The sequence below is a fragment of the Eptatretus burgeri genome, chromosome 18, assembly GCF_056783735.1.
Source record: "Eptatretus burgeri isolate ZD-2024b chromosome 18, Ebu_testis_v1, whole genome shotgun sequence".
Lineage (NCBI taxonomy): Eukaryota > Metazoa > Chordata > Myxini > Myxiniformes > Myxinidae > Eptatretus > Eptatretus burgeri.
Window position 1 is genome coordinate 27,621,001 of NC_140978.1, and position 9,151 is coordinate 27,630,151.

The window sequence follows — 9,151 nt, forward strand, 5'->3', positions numbered from 1 at the left end:
TCATGCTCAAAGAGATGACCTAAAAAAAGGAGATGAAGAGAATGAAGTATAATGAATGAATGTGTGACAGCGGGCCCAAGTGTGAGTGGAGTGAATGTGGAATGTATGGTGCGAACGAATGATTGGGGGGAGGAGTGAATCCCACCCAAGGGAACCCGGGGTCAGTGTAATGTTGGTTAGTGGGTGAGTTAAATTTATCAAAAGGAGGTCGCTTTGTTGTTGGTGTTGGAAGAAGGCACAATACCTCTTGGAAGGGTGTAGGAGTCCATTGACTGGCTGGGAGCGTGGCTGTGGAAAGGTGAATACTGAGTAGAGGGCACCCCGGGCACGGAGAATTCGGCCAGAGTAAGCCATGGGTCCAAGTGACCGGGATAGTGAAATGGGCACGGGCGACCCTGGGAATGGGACCCGGAGCACCAGAAATGCCACGTGGGCATATACGGGGGAGTAGCCAGGAAGGGCAATCCCACGTTCATACGGAGTAGATATGCTCGGAGACAGCCTCAGCTGCCCGGGGGTGCCGTAGTTTGAGTTCGGCAGATGGGAATCCCTGCCAATTGAACCACGCTGCCCAGCCACGAAATTGTGCAAGGGCATGAGGGAAAATTGGAGGGCCAGGCCCAAATTTATGACAGACACCAACACAGGCGATGGGAATCATGGTTTCTCAAACCAATAGTTTCAGAGACAGGCATGTTGAAGAGCCCTGGGTATAGTTTAACATTCAATAAATGCGAGGACAGATATAAAATGTGAACCCCTTCACACCATCCATCCCTTCACTCTCCGTAGGCCGTTGGACCCACCATGGGAAAATGCTGAAATCTGTGGAGGCTATTCTGAGGCTCCATTGGGCCTCGAGACAGATCCACCTGCCTCTTCCTTACTCCCGTCAAGAAGGATATTAGGGGTTGGGAGTAGGCAGGTAGGATAGGTTAGCCGGATAAGGACAGTGGGAGGGTTCGGGACACTTGGAATTATTAAAGGAAAAAGGAAAAAGTAAAAAGAAAAAGGGGGAGAAGTCTAAATTTTGTTCTTGCAAACTAAGGGAGTGGGTATGGACAAAGACAGGCAAAGGCGATAGGTTGGGGGGAGACAGTAGGGTAGGTTCGAGCCCGTTTTCAGAGCAGCTGGCACCACCGTACTCCTTCCAGAACCTCACAGACCAGACCAGAGGCCGGCCAGCTTCATATGCCGGCCTGTTTGTGCTACATCTGCTGGTGCGCATTTGCCTTACCTTGCTTGCCTGCCTTTGTCTTAACCCCATGCCTGCTTCCCCTTGTTGCATTTCCCCTGTGTCAACCATCTCACCATGACACCAGAACCATCCCAACCAGTGTGTTTGCAAAGACTGCCCTGCAGGCAGCCACACCACGAGGACTGCATTGCGCAGCCCGTGCATCGTTTTTTTGTCCATCCATTCGCAGGTACCAAAGACTGCATTTGAGCCACAAACTGTTCACTTTGCTGTGCCTCTTTTTCCACAGATCACAGGTCCTGGGCCATGGTTCGTGTAAATAGTAAAATTGTAACCCACCTGTTTGTGTTAGCACCATCAATATAGTTAAGTTGTCTGAGTGAGTCTGTCAGTTTAGTTACGCAGCGTACTAGGTTATTTATATTTGGGACATGTATTCAAATGTCGCACTCAGGGATCGGGAGGTAAAACGTACTAGGTGAAAACCTACACCTGCATGGCACATGAAAATTTGTGACTCGGGACGAGTCTATAGAAAAGGGCGGGGGGGGGTAGTGTTACGAATCTTGCAGCCATTGCACACAACAGCCAGAGTCCCCGCAGTTCAGTTATTTCGATAAGTATGTGTTTATAGTATGGCTCCCGTCCTTATGTTTAATGGGCGATTAAGTGTATGTGTGCTGCGAGTTATTTTTCTCGTTAGAATTAATATCCAACAACAACAACATCCTCCTTTGCTCCTGCCACCATCGCCTTCCGCACACACATGCGTGCCGAGCACAGACGTGGGCGGGGCTTCCATCGCCTCAGATCCGAGTCCCGCTTCAAAAAAGGGCATGTACTGTGTCCTCTGCCCAATGAGCGAAGGGCGAGCATCGCACGCACGCCCCAGCCAATGGGAAGCCAGAATGCCCAGGGAAAGAAGAATGCCTCGACGAAGCGACAAAGAAGAGAGAAGCGCCAAAACAGCCATAGAGACCCGGCCCAGAAGGGGCACGTTTTTCCCCACCTTTCATGACCATCCTCCAATCAAGGATGGTCACCACGAGACCCGAAACGCCCCGTCCAATCCGGAGGCGAGTCTACAGAGAGCGGATTCCCACCCCACCCCGCGTGGGGAGGGGGGAAGAGAATCGAGTGGTGTGCGAGAAGAAGAGGTTGTTGGTCGGACACCTCCCCTGTGTTCTGGCCTGCTGGGCGCTCCTTGTAGTGGTTGTCGGTCTTCGTCCCTGGGTTTCTCCTCGGTGCTTGGTGCGAAGTGACGATGCCGGTTCGAGTCCTACCGTGGTGGTTTGTGTTTGAGCGCGCGGGCTGGTGGTCGGAGCGTCCGACTTCCCCGCCAAGAATCACAGGCTCCACAGGTGCAGGTCGGCAAGCCGCACGACGCGGCCAGGTACACCATGGAACTCTGTCCCCCCAGCTGAACTATCCTCCTCGGCTGGAGGACCGAATAAAGACCCGGTGGGGTCCATTTCTTTTTGGATGTGTGTGTGTGTGTGTGTGTGTGTGTGTGTGTGTGTGTGTGTGTGTGTGTGTGTGTGTGTGTGTGTGTGTGTGTGTGTGTCTGTGGGGCCCAGTCTTCAAGTAGAAATGGTATAAGTGCCTTGCATCATTGTACATATGATTATAATCGGTGTAACTCTGCTCTTTGTCTCCTTCTCCCCATTATAAATAAACCCCGTGTTAAATGTACCAACTCGTTGCCTGTCGTTTCTATCATTGACCCAGCACAGTGCGGGCTTGAGAAGTAGGGAGGCCGTTTGTGCCGTAAATTGTTTATTTGGCCCGGCAGGCTTTGGTAATCCCCGCTCGGTTATGCCGGATCCGAGTCGGTCACAGCGACTCGGTTCGGACAAAGTCGGCCGAGGGTGTGGCTTCCCCGGTAGTTAGACGGCGTGGGTACTTAGGTAAATTGGAATTGGACAATTAACCCTACCCCACGCCGTCGAAATATTGGCGTCCACGGTCCACTAAGGGACCCGTGACCTTCGGAGTTATCCGAAGGTTAGTATCTTTCAATTCCAGTGTTCGGTGGGAGACGGCCCAACTTGCTCCATCTCGCGGTCGTCCTTGCCACCGAACCCGGCACCACAACAATATGACATGGGATCTACCAAGGCGATAGCCTTTCGCCCCTCCTATTTTACCTGGCCCTGGACCCATGAAGCAACCTAATTAATGGGCAAGGACATGGATACACCCTGACGTAAAATATGAGAACGTTCAAACAGACAAGAAAGGTGATACATATACTTTACATGGATGATTTAAAACCCTTTGCACAAAACAATGAAAAATTGGCAGAACATTTGTTCAAGGCAGACCAACAAAAATGGACAACATTAAAATTGACACAAATACAACAATACAGGAGCTCGACAATGAAGCATCATACAAATACCTTGGAGTAGAAAAGGGCCACCAAATATGGTCACAAACAAATCCACAAAACAATTGCCAAAGAATACATGCATATAACGAGGCTGATCCTGAAAACGTAGCTTTCTCCAAGGAACAAAATCAAAGCCATAAACCAACTTGCAATACCAGTATTCCAGTGCAGCTGTGGAATAATGAACTGGCTACAATCAGAAATCAATAAACTGCATATCAAAACGGAAACTCCTCGCAATCCACAAAGGGTGGGATCACGATCACAAATTCAATGCATCCCAAGAATGGACCTGCCAAGCCAAAAAGGAGGTTGCTGTCTGGTTGAACTCAAACAAGTGCACAAAATGACAACTGCAGGATTGGCTTGATTACGTGAAAAATGCAAAGGACAACTGAATGCAATTTGTAAGCAAACACGAAGACAACAAACTACAGAACCCACCAAGCAAAAAAATTCCGAAACAATTGTAAATATAGCCCCAACGATTGCACAAAAGGCAAAAAATAAAATGAAATATCAATAGATGTATACCGACAACTGGGAAAATGATAAAAGCACAGGAAGGTATTAAAAAAAAATTGAGTATGTCAGATTAGGCATAGACGAATAAGGCTCTTCGGAATGGCTAAGAAGAGGTCTGCTCAACTGGGATGGAGAATGAATCATTACAAATGTCCAAGACCAGGCACACTATATTAATGGCTTTTAGAAAAAGGAAGAACTGAGTTAATCAGACAAGTGTAGGTTCTGCAAGGTAGAAACAAAGTATGAGTCACCTCCTATCAGGATATAAAAACTCATGTCAGAGCAGCTGCACACCCAAAGTCACAACAAGGTGTGTCGAGTACTCCACTGGCACATCTGAAAAAGTCTCAATATCTCAGCCCCAGAAAACTCATGGAAACATGAACCAAAAGCAATCACTGAAAACAATGAAGTAACACACGTACGACATGATCATATCAAGCATGAACATAAATAGGACCACTGGACCTGTAACTTATCTGGGCCCTAGCCGAATGTTGTAACCCAAATTTGGTGGCATTCTGACTGGTGGGTCTGGAGAAAATTTTTGAAAGAATTTGTGTGACCGCCATTTCGACACGCTTCCGGTCATGTGATCAGCATGACCTCCACAATTTAACATCCCTCCCTACCCAAGCCAAATGTTGTAACCAAAATTTGGTAGCATTCTGGCTAATTCCGCCATTTTGACATTGTTGAAGTCACGAGCTTTGCAGTCTCCATTACCAATCAGGAACAGAACCTTGCTGCCAAATTTCAGCCAGATAAGCCCAGCTGTTTGGCCAGATAAGTTCAAATAGAAGACAGACACAGACGGTGCACAATGGCAATACTTTATGTGGAATTAATTCTAGATAAGCTAAAAACAAAACATTAAGACTGGATATACAGCACCCTGCCCCAAACGCGGATTTCCACATCGTGGTTTCATTTAATCGCGGTTGAATTATTGTGATAAAATGTGCCGATTGCAGCATCAGTCCCTTGGTCTATCTCGGTTTGGTGCGGAGGAATACACAACCCTGTATCTCCGTCTCATCTCAGCCCAATGCTGCCCTCCATCGCACTCAGTTGCTCTTTTGATATTGTGCCGCATGGACTGTTGTCACGTGATATCGCGTGATTATTTTGTTATCGTGTGATATTGCGTGATTTAGTTTGATATGGCATGATTTGGTTTTCATATCACATCACGTTATTTCGTGAGATATCACGTTATTTAGTGATTTCATGTTACCTCATGTGATATCGTGTTATTTAGCGTGATATCGCATTATTTAGTGTGATATCGCGTTTAGTGATATCCCGTTATTTGGTGTGATATCCCGTTATTAGTGTGATATCCCGTTAGTTGGTGTGATATCCCGTTAGTTGGTGTGATATCCCGTTAGTTGGTGTGATATCCCGTTAGTTGGTGTGATATCCCATTAGTTGGTGTGATATCCCATTAGTTGGTGTGATATCGCATTATTTAGTGTGATATCCCGTTAGTGTGATATCCCGTTAGTGTGATATCCGGTTAGTGTGATATCCCATTAGTTAGTGTGATATTGCGTTATTTAGTGTGATATTGCGTTATTTAGTGTGATTTTGTGTTGTTTAGTGCGATATCGCGTTATTGAGTGTAATAGCACGTTATTTAGTGTGATTCTGCTTTATTTCATGTGATTTAATGTGATGTCGTGTTATTTCGTGATATCCCATTAGTTAGTGTGATATCCTGTTAGTTAGTGTGATATCGCGTTATTTAGTGTGATTTTGCATAATTTAGTGTGATATTGCGATATTTTGTGTGATGTCGCGTTATTTAGTTTATCACATTATTTTGTGTTATTTGGTTTGATATTGTGTTATTTAGTTTGATATCACGTTATTTCGTGTGATTTCACCTTGTATCATGTAATATCACATTATTTTGTGCGATTTCACAATATTTAATGTGATATTAAGTTATAGATTGATATCACATTATTTAATGTGATTTCGCATGATTTTTGCGATATCGCGTTATTTAGTTTATCATATGAAGTTGTGTTATTTAGTGTGATATCACGTAATTTTGTGTGATATCATGTAATTCTGTATGGTATCGCATGAGTTTATCATATGATTTCGTGTTGTTTTGTGTGATATCACGTTATTTTGTGATATCGCATTATTTAGTGTGATATCGCGTTATTTAGTTTTTCATGTGATATCGCGTGATTTTGTTTTCAATCGTCTTTTAATTACATTTTGGGGCGTTCGTGACAGTAAATAGTTATCAAGAAGAACATATGTTATTCAATGTTTTTCAAGTAAGAAGCAAATTAATTAAATTATGATGAATGTTGGTTCAATTTTGGAGGTAATGAGATCAGAAGAAATAAAGAATGAACCACGGAAGGATATAAGAAGCAGAATGAGGCACAGATATTGAAAGATTTTCGCTGGCCCTCACGGAGAGGTGTTTGAAATTCAAGCTCGAGATGGACTCAGAGGTCATGGCACCTATTACGGAGGTCAATTAGCAAACAAAGATCACCTCCTTCTTCACAACGTCAGATGACCCTGACGACCCTAAGCCAGGAATGTCGACATCATCTCAATAACTTACAATGCCCTTCATCATCATCAGTAAGTACAATTTTAAGTGTTTTTCATTTTTAGCTCACCTGGACTTTAGTCAGGTGAGCTTATGCGATTGAGCAGTTTCTGCTTCAAGCGATAATGACTGAAGTGTTTATGGACTGACACCTACAAACACACACTTTTGATGAAACTTGGCCACAAGCTTCATATCTGATGCCGAATGAAGGTTTATTGACTGCATCAAAATCTGCGCCCTTTAAGGAGTGTAAGGGTTTTTTTTGACCACACCCCAAAATTTTTTTTTTCTATCTTCTCCAAAAATCCACACACGATTTCAATTAAGCTTGACCACAACCTTCACCACCCATAATGTACCAAAGTGCATCTACCACATCAAAATCTGCACTCATTAAAGTGTCTACGGGGGGTTGAACTCCCCCAAAACAGGTATTTGCTCTCTTCTTCGAAACTACACACCCGCCTTCGATGAAACTTGACAACAGCCTTCAGCACCTGCATTGTACCAAAGTGTATCAACCACATCAAAATCTGCACTCATTAAGGGGAGTCTACAGGGAGGTTTTTTTAGCCCCCCTGAAAATAGGTATTTGCTCTCTTCTCAGAAATAACGCACACAATTTCAATGAAACTTGACCACAACCTTCATCACCGTGATGTACTAAAGATGTTCACAGCATTAAAAAAAAATCAGTCTGAGGGGGGTCTGCGGAGGGTTTGAGTGACTGTTGCTCCTGATCCAGGTGTGCTCCAGAAAGGGGTCCTATTTTTACGACTGTAGTTTAGGTAGGGTTATCATATTTTAACTTTCAAAAAGGGGACACAAAAAAAAAAAGGACACTCCATAAAAAAAAGAGGACACTCCAGAGGGGACATTCCAAAAAAATGAGGACACCAGAGAGGGACACTGCAAAAAAATAGAGGACAGTCTTTTCAAGTTTCCTTTCCATATTGAACAAACATATCGGCAGTCTTATGAGCCTAAGGTGAGTTCCAGACCTCGTTCCGGAAGAACCGCCGTTCTTCCAATCAAAATTCTGAATTATGACTGGAAATATTATGCTTGTCCGAATCCAGATGAGATTGTAAATCAAGAGCACCTTATTTGCTACAGACGTACATACCAGCCCTACTTGGCTTCCCATTCTCTCGACCACAATGAAAACATGGGAATTTTGTTTTTAGTTCTGCAGTGACTTTACACATTTGTTTTAGCATTGTGTTTGGAGGTAGTAAACTAAAATATCAAATAAAGAGCTCTTGGAGAAAATTAAAAAGTGTGTATGGTACGGCCTCAGAAAAGACACCGAATCACGGACTGAGCACGCAACTGGACTGTCTGTCTATCTGTCTCTCTCTCTCTCTCTCTCTCTCTCACCGAACACGGCCATTACGCCATGCGGAGCCGTACAGACTTGTACCAAACTGTCCTGATACAAAACGTTATATAACTGCATTTTATCCCTAAAAGAAAATGTGCAAAAATGATATCTGTTTAAATAATGTAAAAAAAAAACTTTTGCAAATCTAAAAATGCATCCCTTTGAAAATACAAAAGCCAAAAAATGGGAAAAATCCCAGCTATTTATACGTATTTAAAAAAACCTGGCCGGGCAGAGAATTTAGGACCGAAAGGTGAGGACATGGAGAAAAACCGGACGTTTTATTAACCCCAGTTTTATGGGGGGAAAAAGTCGATAAATTTTCGAGTTGGTTCCATATAACCCTATTTTTCATATAAGGTCTTAACTTTGCACATCATGGTTTTGTCCAACGTGGGGTTCTTCTAGAATGTCATCCCCATGAACAGGGAGGTGCTGTAGGAGTGAGGTACAAAAAGGAAAAGAAGGCATTGCTAATTGAGGTTTCAGTACCCATTTATTTTGGTCTAAACAATGCAGAAATCAAGAAAATGACCAAATATGAAAACCTCTTAAATGAAGTAAAGGAGTCGAAGTTGAAGAGATCCAAAATTGTACCAGTGATCATAGGAGCAACAGGAATGATGAAGAAGAACTTTACAGATATCTTCAAAACCATCCCGGGGAATATTACTACACATGAACTGCAGTTGGGAAGCTGTCTGGGACTCCGTGACAATCCCCAAGAGAGGCCTGAGAACAAAACGTCACACCTTGGTCCATGATTTGTGACTGCCCTTACCGAAATGGAGATGGATACTTCGAGAACTGGGACTAAGTTTCACCTTCTGGAACCCGCATATGGAAATAACGAACAACATACACACACACACACACACACACACACACACACACACACACACACACACACACACACACACACACACACACACACACACACACACACACACACACACACACACACACACACACACACACACACACACACACACACACATTGTGATTACGCATACGTGAGTATGTGCACATACATATATAAACACACTGATTATTATACAAATT